Source organism: Solanum tuberosum, unplaced genomic scaffold (assembly GCF_000226075.1).
Source record: "Solanum tuberosum cultivar DM 1-3 516 R44 unplaced genomic scaffold, SolTub_3.0 scf00357, whole genome shotgun sequence".
NCBI classification, from domain to species: Eukaryota; Viridiplantae; Streptophyta; class Magnoliopsida; order Solanales; family Solanaceae; genus Solanum; species Solanum tuberosum.
In genome coordinates this window covers 618,424-630,579 of record NW_006239283.1, presented here as the reverse complement: position 1 = coordinate 630,579, position 12,156 = coordinate 618,424, and the positions used below count along the sequence as shown (strand labels likewise).

Below are 12,156 nucleotides of genomic sequence, written 5' to 3'. Positions count from 1 at the left end.
AAAAGAAAATGAAATTTTTTCAAAAAAATAACAAACAATGGTGCTTTTTAATTGATTTTAAAAAGAGGTCCTCCCTAGGAATCGAACCCTCAACCTCCCAATCAAAAACCAACCCTTGAACCAGTGAGCCATCCAATCATTTGTGATCATGGGTTCCTTTATTTAATATTTACTGTATTTTAAAAATTATACAAATAATATATCGAGTTTTGTCGGATGACCACGGGTTCGAGTGACCCATTTTTTACCCTTAAATTCGCCCTGTCCTATAGTATAAATGTTTATACACACACTTATAAAGTGCATGTACGTTATTTAAAATATAAATAAACATACACACACTTATAAAGTGCATGTACGTTATTTAAAAATTATCTACAAGCAATTTATTTGTGTGTGTTATTTAGTTATGTATAACAATATAAAAGTGTATATAAACACCTTTATACACTATTATACATGTCTATATATTTGTGCATAGTAAGTGTATAAAATTGTATATGATCTCTTGTGAAAAAGGTCAATACGGGTGTAGTTTTAAAATATGGGCTATGTAGATGTAATTATTTTATTAGAATTCATATTTATGAAAATATTTCTAAATATATTCAGTACAATTCTGTCATTTTTTGTTTATTTTTATAAAAGTTAAAAATTATTCAGTACAATTATAAATTTATATAAAATTAAACTTTCGATTTTACTAAAAGAAATCTAAGAATCGGTTCGATCCGATTAGTGAATCATTTTTTTCAAAAGCATTGATATCCTTAACTACAATACTTTATCATAACTTATTTGAAATCCTAGTTGGTTAATTTCTTTCATTTGTGCTTTCATTTTTTTAAGTTTATTTCAATTTTCTCACCGATGGAAATGGTTAATAGAAATCCATGAAATATTTCTCACTTTTGCAAAGTATAAATTTGTAAGTCGATGTTATTTTTGTATAGTTGATCTACGTATGTGGAATCACTACTAAATATGTAAGTATTTTTAGACACAAGCAAATCGATCAACTTGGTCTGTACGATTTACCAACCACAAAATCGATAGACACACACAAAAATTAGCATCAAGACTTAAGAAATTATGTTTTCTATCTTCTTTTCGATGAAAGTGTATCAAATAAAACATGAAAGTCTTAAACCAAAATATACTAGTGATCTAGTGGTAGAATACTACCGACTTACAGTGCTTATAACCTGGATTGTATTTTTCAAATGATGCATTTAATAATTGTGTAATTTAAGAAAATTGATGAATTGAATTTTTTATTTTTTACCAAATCGATCGAATTCTTCTGTTTTAATTTTTCCCCTCGATAAAAAATGAATGGACTCTGTCTATTTCTTATGAAGCACTTGTATTATTATTTTTGCCAGCAATCACCATTAACTATGAACCATCGTAGCCAAAGAAGATTTTGTATTTAGGTATGTCACGACCCAGACCATGGTGATTGGCACCCACACTAACCATCTGGTGGGAGAACCGTTACTACAACCCAACTAACCAATTTAACAAAAACTAAAGCATTTATAGATACAGAAGCATGTTTAAATGTCTAAAGGAAAAATAAGGAGTTCCCATAACCTCTGAAGTCTAACAAAACAATTGCGGAAATAATGCCTAGAACCTGAAAGTCAATGTACCAAAAACACCTACTAACGACAAGTCTAAGAAAATGGGTACAACCCAAACTAAACATAGGAAATTTAAAGAACTAGTCTAAGTCCGAAGGAAGTGGACATAAACAAAAAGAGAACTCATGCCAGCCCGGAAGAACTGTCTCACCCTTGAATTCGATGCTGATCACTGATCTCCTAAACGAGGTCTTTCGGTAGCCGCCTGAAGATGCCCTGTACTCAACAAAGAAAGAGCAAGTGCAGTATAAGTACACAACAACAGTGTACTAGTAGGATCACACGACTATTCCAACAAGTGAAACATATGCAAATAATCACAACATAATAAAACAGGCATATACCGAACATATACAATATCAGTCATATTTCAGGATCAATGTACAATTCCACATTCTCAATAATACGCATATACAACAAGTCATTGGTCCTCTCATGGAACCCATACCAAAACTGTTAGTGTGCCGGATAATGACACCCATTCCAAGTTAGTGTGTCGGATTGTGACACCCGTTCCAATATGTATGTCGGTACGTGACATCCGATCCCAGTTAGTGTGTCGGAACATGGCACCCGCTCCATTCAACATACCACAATCACAAACACAATGTATATTCTCTCAATCATACAATCAAGTGTTGATTCATGGCATACAATCATTCGTTCATACTCATTTGCAATAGGTGTGATCAACAATGTAACATTCACATACATACATGTATTACAATGATGCAACTACTAATATACATCACACAAACATGAAATCACCACCATCACCTACCTCGAACAAAGCTTGAACCCCTAAGAAACTTGATTCTTCCCTTTCCGGATTCTTTCCCCTTGTTCTTGGTCTACAAACAATCAATATAACGCGAGGATCAATAAACAATACCTAATTACCCGAATTATAATCAATAATATTAACCCTACTTGATTTCCATACCTAGTTTAGGGCTTCTTCCACCATAAATCCTAGATCAAAACCCTCATCCGTCGATAATTACCCAATAAACTAAGTTCTACGGATCGAAAAATGGATTTGGGGAGTAAAAACCTTACCTTTGGTGCTAGAAGAGGTGGAAAACCTTCAAGAAATATCCTTGGGTCGTTCCTTAGCTATCAAGATCGAATGTTGCAGAATAAGAACGTTTTTGGGGTTTATTTCCGACTTAAGTCGTGACTGGCCCGCCACATCGGACCTCATCCCACTACAACGGCCTCGCCCTAGCAGAACTAATCCCGCTCTGGCGGCTTACACGGAGACAGAACCTCAAAATTTGAGTTCCAAACCCCCATTTCACAACACACCTTCAACCCATGACACTCAGAAGATACCCGATCACGCTAAGATCAGTTTTTGGGAGTTCTACTCGCCCGAATTCGATTCTGTAAAGTCGTACGAGTTCCAAAACGTCTTAGCTATCTGCTCATATGATCAAATTCATAATTAGTCTCCCAGTTGTTACCAGATTTCCCTAGACCTCACTGACTCCAATTTCGTCCAAATCTAGACTAGGTTGGGATATTTCAAGTTACTACCAAAAAGTTTCCTGGCCCAAAATTTCCCCCCGTTGGCTTTTCTATAACGACGAGAACAGGTCGTTACAAACTATGAATTTTTTTGTAGCAAATAATTGAATTATTCAACTACAAATTTTCAGTCATCGCTATTTAACACATTATATATTTTGTGTCAATTTTTTGTTGTCACTAAATAGCAGATTTATTAGGGACAGTAAAAGAATTGTCACCAATAATATAGATTATTATTGACAAAAATAAATGTCACAATTAGATCTATTTTTATAGCTAAAACTTATAATATTTAAATACAAACTCTAATTTGTAGCTATTGTAACAACATATTTTTTTAGACGAATTTTTTTGTGTCCAAAGATTAATTAATTTTAAGACCATTTTTTTGTCACAAATTAGATACATCATTAGTGACGAAATAATGTGTCACTAATAAATTTAAATTCGTGACTAACAGTGCTCAATAAATGGCACCAATTATTATTTTTTTGTGGAAAACTTTAGTGGACAAACTTTGCTACAAATTTTTATGTTTCGTAACAAAAAGTATGTGTCTCATATATTTCAGTCGGCCTATAATGCCTATTGAGTCCATGTTATTTTGGAACTCATAATGCACTCTGCATTTGATTCGTGATTCTAGTCTGAGTACCATCTATCAACGTTGAGATCGAGCCTGTAGTTGCCGAATTCAGAGGCGAGGGTGAGCACATGTAATTCTGGATCTCACCTATCTCAAACTTTATTGTGCTTACTAGTCATTTGTATTTTGAGACAAGTCTTTTATTTTTGACCCACTTTTGGGGATTGTACTCCTTTATTTAGTAGTTTTGTACTTGTGACTTCCTAGTTGTGGAAGGGGTCTTTTGATTTATGTGTTTATTGATTTTCTTCCACTATTTGTCTTGTTAATTGTGTTAATTGTTATTTCTGCTTTGTTTGTCCTCTTATACCAATTACATGTCATTTTGGGATATGGATTGGCTTATCTACTGCTGGGTTATAGTAGTTGCCATCAGGACTTGAGAAATTGAGTCATGACGCTAGCCTTCATAATCACAATTTGAAAACATGATCAGTGCTGAAAGAATGGGGATGATATTTCATTCAGAGACCAGACATGTGACCTTCACGAACATGGAACCTAGTCTGCGATTGTGGAAGGTCAGGCCCCCAAGGTTTGGCAAACACGGCGCCTAACCATGTACATAAAGGGTCAACCCCCCTAGACTATTCAAATTCGATGCAAGTCCTGCGAACGTGATGTCCAACTCTACTAGCCTTTGCAAGCACGACACTAAGCTCACGAGCAAGGAGACCGAATATTGCCAAAAGCACGCGATTGTGAAGAGGAATAGGAGCTGCACAAGCTAATGCAGATCATCTAGTTCCACAAGGCTTAAAATCCTTGATAGGGTGCTAAGGATTCCTAAAGAACCTTGTGCAAGAGAATGAACTATTCTACACAATTGAATTTGACATTTTGAACTCAATGGAGTTGTCAAAACATCCACCAAGGTTTTTCGACAAAAAGTGTGTCCCAAACCCACACCTAGACTCCATTTTAAGTCTTCTCAAAATGATCTCAGAAGCCTCGATATCCAAACTAAAGATCCTTCGGGAGTAAACTCAATGTTCCAGAGTTAAAGGAACCATCATATATAGTTGCATTATGAAGTCGTCTACCTGAAGTTTTAACAAAAGTCAACCGTTCAAACTTTAAAAAGTTTTAAAACACGGAAACTTGCTCAAAAACTAAATGAACGACCAGGTGACCGTATTGTTCAACCCTGCAAGTCCTAAATGACTTTGGGTTTCTATAGGAATACCCTAAACATAGAAAATAATGCATAAAGGGAAAATAACCTAGACGTTCATTCAAATTTGGTGTTTTCTTATCAATTAAATTGTGATATATCCTTGTGTTTAGTAAGAAATCCAACATTTTTGTGTGAAGGAAAGGCTAAGGAATTCCTACCGTCGGAGAGGAAATTGGGTAGGAATACAGTCAAAGTCAAAGTAAAAAGAGTATTGAGGAGAGGGAGAGAGCAAATATAGATTGACAAAGAGAGAAAGAGGGTGGAGAGATGGGGAGAAAGGAGAGAGAGAGAGAGATTGATAGAACGAGAGAGAGAGAGGTGAGGAAATGTAGTAGGAAACTACTAAGTGATGAATGATTATCGAATTATTTTTCTTTATTGTGAGATCTAGTAGATACGGTAAGGATTTTTGTCTAATTAGTACTTTTTAAATATTAAATTTTAAGTCTTTGTTTATTTTAAATAAATTAGTTATGAATATTTTACTGCACAACATCAAAATTATTATAGAAATCACAATTTACAATTAAAAAATTATGTCTCTATTAAAAACTAAATAATAACTTATAATTCTTTTAAGAGGATACATATCAAATTAACCAAAGAAATGACTTTTAAAAAACAGTATCAACCAATTTTGTCCATATAATATTTCATCTAAATTTGTGTAAGCTCTTGGAAAAGCCCATCATATATGTATTATTAACATTGAACACACCAATGTACACAAATCGTGAAACATATATCACACCAAACAACTTTATTAATTCATAAAGAGATTTACAATAGAACTAATACTTCATCAAGCTCCTGAAGCATATATCACACCAAGTAGTTTTATTTATTAACAAAGATTTAGGATAGTCATAATACTTCATCATGTTATTAGGAATGGAGAAAGATATCTATTTCCCAACATGGTGGGTCTCAAGGTCCTTGATGACCTCAATATGAAACTCCATAAAATCCAGGGGCTCTGGAGTATTTTCATTCAATTCCTCATACACAAGAGTCAAAGTGATCAAGTTTTCCTCTGCAATCAATGTAGTTTCATTGACTTGTATAGTTCATTCATATATCCTTCATTAAAATTGAAAGTGATTGATTTTTCCTCATCGTCTTTGTGTAGGACTTGTTTGGCATGCCTCTCTTTTCCTCCTGTGTCAAAACAAATAAATTGAGGACACAAAAGAAACAAAAGTAAACACACTAAAGTTCATAAATGATCATGATACACGCACTATGTACACACACAAACACACACACACACACACATATATATATATATAAACATACTAGTATAAACGTATTTCTCAATCACGTTTTAGGTTATATTTTATTCAAAAAAATTCAATGACAAAAGATCAAAATCTTACAAAGTAAACAAACATAAAACGTTATTGTGAGTAACGTTTTATAATTCGTTACTCTGAGCAACATTTTACACCTAAAATGTGACTCTCACTAATGTTTCTCTGAAATGACTAAAAATCGAAATTCAATCTTGTACAAGCCTCATTCAAATTTATTTAACTTTCCATTATTAAAATGGATATATATTTTGAACATACATTCACTTGAAATATATATGATTTTTTCTTCATACATATTACATAGACAATACTTTTTACAACAAAAGGAAAAAAAGTGAGAAGGGCTTTGCACAGATTAAAGCTTATTTTGTATCCTTTCGGTTTTAAAATTCGTAAATAAATCATATGAGAGAAGTTCTTCTAGCCTAAGGTACCATCCCTTCCAAATATTAGACCAACATGTTTCTTATGATTATGAAATACTAGTTTTTGGATACGTGCGTCGTGTGTTTGATGTAAATTTTTATAGATATGTTAGAACAATATAAATTATATCAAAACATGTATGGTTTGAACTTTGGTTAGTAGTTAGTAAACAATGAAGGTACAAATAACTAATTTTAGCATAAATAAAAAACTTACAACGATCAAAAGTTAAAAGAAAATTAAATTAAATAAGTCTAATAGAGAGAAGATACAAAAAATAAAAAATAAAAAAAGAAGAAGAAATAACAACATGCTTATTCTTCTTAAGACTTTAATTATAAAAATATAGATGGAAAAAAGAAATATATAGAAGTTGTACATAATTTTTCGAGTTCTTGGCTACACATTCTCCAACACCCAATCAAAATTCAAGAGTTTTCTTCATCAAGTCTGTAATGATGCGGAAGGTCATTTTTGTAAAATTATCATTTTACCCTTCCCGATAGTTGACCTGAGTAATTTTCGATCAGTGGGTGACGTTGATTCGAGAATTTTGAACAATTCAATAACTACAATTATTTAATTGATGAGCATTTATTAAATAATTAATTTATTTAGTTAGTGGCTAATGGTGAAAGTCCATATTAATTTAATATCGAAATAACTTGACCCATGTATAGAGATGAATTAAGATTAATTGGGGGTTAATAATTCTTTTATCATCTCACAACTCACTACGACACTGTACGAAGAAAAGTCACCACATACCAAGAAAGTACGAATCTCTCAGGTAAACATAAATCTCAAGCTAAGCTTTAAGGATCGTCTACTTACATATATTTATATATTGATTTTTATTAATAGACAACCCACTAATGTTATATATGAATTAAATACAATTGCTGCTGCAATTCAGTGAGGCAGCAAATATGATGAAGAAATTAGTAGAGGGGGTTAGTTATATATATATATATATATATATATTTCTTTTTGTTCTTAACTTTACTGGTTGAAATTTCAAATATTGTTTTAAAGTAGTTAACTTGCAGGCGAGAAGTTGTGCTTTGTTTCATACTTATATTACCACTGGTTTCGTAACCAGTGGTTCCTAGATATAGTAATTCTTATTTTTTTTTATCACATTACAAATTATGTTTTTGATATATTGAGATAGGTAATTAAATATTAGGTGTATTTTATCATATGAATATTATTATATTTATGATATCGGAAAAATGAAAATTACCATAGACTTGGAATTTGGAAATATGAGAGTTGACATGTTAATTGAAATAAATATTGGGTACTTGATTATATATTTGGATAAGTTTTTTGGGTCTAGGATAAACATATAGTAATATGAAAGTTGTTAGTTTCGAAATTTTTATTGTGGTTATTTATTTGGATATATTGCATTGATTTAAAAGTCCAACGAAGGGGAAGACTCAAGTCCTGGAGTAAATTCTTGATTGATTGAGGCAAGTGGATTTCTCAATCCTTGTTAAGTGTATAGAATCGTGTATTTCCTTGTGTTATGTGTTGGAGAATAATGGGACTTGGTGATGGGTTGAATTGTCCATATTGAATAATTTTAATGATGAAAAGGAGTTATAAAAGACAATGTGATTAATTAATGGTGTGTGATGTGTTGAGAATGGTTTGAAAGGATTATTGATTCATTGTAGATAATGTATCATGAGTGTGTTGTTGTGAATTGTGCATTGTTATGGAAATGGTCATCTCCTCATTATTTGTGTGAACATATCATTTGCATTGGATCTGAGACATGGTTGTGACAAGTATTATGTGAATTGAGGAAGAATAAGAAATAAAAGAGGATGTACCATTTCGAGGGACGTGTCGTGCGACGCGGCAGATATTATGATTCCAGGGACGTGTCACATGCCGCGACAAATTATATTATCGAGGGACGTGTCGCACGCCTCAACGGATCATATTATCGAAGGTCGTACCGCATGCCGTGATGGATGCACGGACAAATATGTCCACCATTGGTCCCGGACTGAGAGACAACGGGTGTGTATCATAAGGTCAGACATGCTTCACTATACTTGACATTGCATATTATTTCCTGCACATCTTCATCATTGGTGAACTTGATCTTGTGAGTGCATTTCTGTGGATTGTGATTGATGAATATTGAGCTTGTTGTTGAGGATATGAAATTGTTAGAGTATTGTTGTTGAGCTATGTACTATGTAAATAGTGAACTGTTAGGTTGGGCTGATTTTATGTAGGTTGTAGCTATGGAAGTTCAGTTGGGATAGTTGGAGTACCCGTATTCTATATTCATAACTTGTGTTTAGGAGTTCGATTGTTGAGTACCGTGTGGTTTGGTACTCACCCCTTACTTCTACATTTTTGTAGCTTATGAGCTCGAATCTTCATGATTCTCTCTCTTATCTTCTTATCCAAGGCTTCCAATGGAGACATATGAAGTACTTGTTTGTCATCGCAACAAACCTTCTAGCTCCTTATTTCTGATCTTGTTCTATTCTAGAAACAATTCATTTGCGACTTGTATTTTTCTTTTGAATCAATTGTAATACTTTTGTAACACCCCAGAAATTTTTTCGAACTAAGACTTGAACCATCTTTCGTTGTGAGTAGGATTTTACCGAGGAATTAAAATTTCTTAAGTGTTAAGGTCACTAGATGTAGCTCCTTTAGTTCCAAAAAGAATTAAATTGGAATTAGCAAAATCTGAAATTTTACAAGTTAAGCTAAGTATGAGTTTTGGGTTGACTTCAAAGGACCATAACTCCTAGCTCATGATGAGTTAGGTGTGATACCAGATACCGTAGGAAAGACCTTTGAATTATCTTTCCAACGCCGTAAAGTTTGATCAGCTTCGAGGTCGGATGAGTGAGATATGGCCTTTTGAAGATGGGCTGCCCAGTTAAGGAAAGTTAACCGGAAATAGTAAGGGGTATTTTGGTCTTTTCCTTACCCAATCAGATTTAATTCATTTTTAGTAATATTTTAAGGGTCTAATACTATTAGGTTCAGTTTTATAATCCTAAAATTAGCCTAGGGTTTTAGTTGAGAGTTCAAGAAGAGAAAAGAAAAGAGGAGAGGATCAAGCGTTCGTCGAAATTCTTGCGTCTTGATGCGGATTTTCGCCATGGGTTTAATCCCTAAGAGGTACGTAAGCTTCCATAGTGTTGGGTTCTTTCACCCACACGCCAATCATTATTTATTCAGCGTAATTTCGTTCTTGAAATTTTAAAGATTAGAGTTCTTGATGAGTTCTTGATAAGTGTTCTTGAAGTTTTCATTAAGTTTTAATGTAAGATTCTGCTTGGGTCAACTTTAAACGACCATATCTCTTAGAATATAAAGAGTTGCGTGAGCCATAACCTATCCAATTAAAGGTATTTGAATCTACTTTCCAACGCCACCAATTTCGCGTTAATCCAATTTCTGAGTAAAATGTTATGACTATTTTAGTAACCTATACAGTGCTGTTACGAATTAGCCGACGGGAAAATATTAAAATCAGTCGTTTTTGTCTTTTTAACTCCAAGAAAGCCATAAACGAATTTCTTGACTAATAAAAGGGCTCAAAACAATCAGATTTTCATCTTCACTAATGAAAATCATAATTCTTGGCCATAGAGATTTCAAGAAACTAATTCAAGAATCTCAAGAAAGGTTTTCTTGATTGTTTACTTTCAAGCTAGGGTTTCAAGGCTTCTAATCAAGTTCTTCTTCAAGATTCTTCAAGAATCTTGTTCTTCTAGGTATGTAAGGCTATCATAGTGTTGGACTACTTCGTCCTCAGGCCCTACCTCTACTTTCAGATCAGTAAAAGAGTAATCTAATATACTTTCCCTAGATTTGAGTATTCTTGAGATAAGTTGATTTTGAATTCTTGAATTCACGTTTCCTTTAAAATTTATATTCCTAATTATCGAATAGCTATATTGTTATTGAGATCCTTCATATCATGAATCATAACTCTTGAATTCATAATTCAAACTCAAGAGAGAGTTAAGAGTATTTGAGATTATATTTCTAAGCATGGGACTATTACATGTTACCCATAAAGTCTTTGAGTTGAATTGTTCATGCCTATAATTCCGCATGAACCGTATAAGTTCATTAGTCTTGAGATGAGAAGTATCTTTGAGTCCTTGAGTTGAGTAGTTCATGCTCATAAATCTTGCATGAACCCTCTGAGTTGAGCATTCTTGAAGTGAGTAGTATTGTTGAAGTTCTTGAGTTTCAAGTATTGAGTTCTCTCTTTGGTTATTTTAAACCTTGCATTGAGTCGTTCACGTCCATAATTCGGCATGAACCATATTCTAAGAAGTCTTTTACAAACATTTTAACTTTGTTTTAAGACTTAAGTTTTGAGTTAAGCGAAGAGTAAGGAGTTGAGTTCATTTCTCAAAAGCTATTAGGGAACTAAGTATTCCCAAAGAAGTTTTTAAATGTTTTCACATTTAAATAAGAACGGAAACTGAGATTTTCAAAGAGCCTTCGGGCTAGTTTTCAGAAAAGAGAAATAGATTTTTGAAAGAAGCAAGCATGGAAGCTGAGATTTCCAAGATAACCTTTGAGCTAAGTTTTTTGAGCACTAATCTCAAATCACAGAAGAAATATGTTTTTAAACATAGAGAACTAAGCATTTTTGGGAGTAGTATTTAGCACCGATATGGGGGAGAGTTCAAACAACTCACAGCCCCCATAAACCATGTAGCCATCATGGGTAGAAAAGGGTCATACTTTTTAGATGAATCCTTTTCGCATAGACTAGTGGATCCACTTAGTGAGTTAGTTTCCTATATCACGACAAGGTATAGGATGGACCTCGGCAGCGTGAGGTAAAGCGTTGTATCATCACTATAGTTCTTAAGTGATGGTTGTCGGTTAGAGAAACTCCCACAGTAGTATTTGCATGGTTCCTTAAGGGGTTCTCCTTAGTATGAATGGAGGTATGGGACTTCATTCATGCATTGCACAAGTAGACTTTGAGAGGGAGCATGGTATGTCTTTTATGATATTATGATTATGAGTTAACATCTTGGTTTAAACAGTTTTCCTTTTTCTTTATATTGCACTTGTTTTAAACTGCTTTATATTGAAATGAGTTCAGTTATGTTGAGTTGAGTTGAGCCAGGTAAGTTCTTCAGTTTCTTTCAGATTCTTTTCAAGCTTATGTTATGCTTTAGAATTCCCCTTACATGCTCGTACATTCCACGTATTGAGCCATTTGGCCTGCATCTTCTTATGATGCATGCACAGGTATTCAGGGTCATCAACAGGAGCTTCGTTGATACATCCGAGAGTTCGAGTTAGCTATGGTGAGCCCCCTTGTTTTCGGAGGATTTCATTTACCTTTCAGTTATATCAGTTGTTAGGATGTCGTGGGTATTGTCCCGACTTCCA

At 33.6% G+C, this 12,156-nt stretch overlaps 1 pseudogene; it reads right to left on the bottom strand.

Annotated features, from left to right (window-relative positions):
* Window positions 1-5,907: 5,907 nt before the first annotated feature.
* Window positions 5,908-12,156, bottom strand: part of LOC107063444 (MLP-like protein 28) — a 14,890-nt pseudogene continuing 8,641 nt past the window's right edge.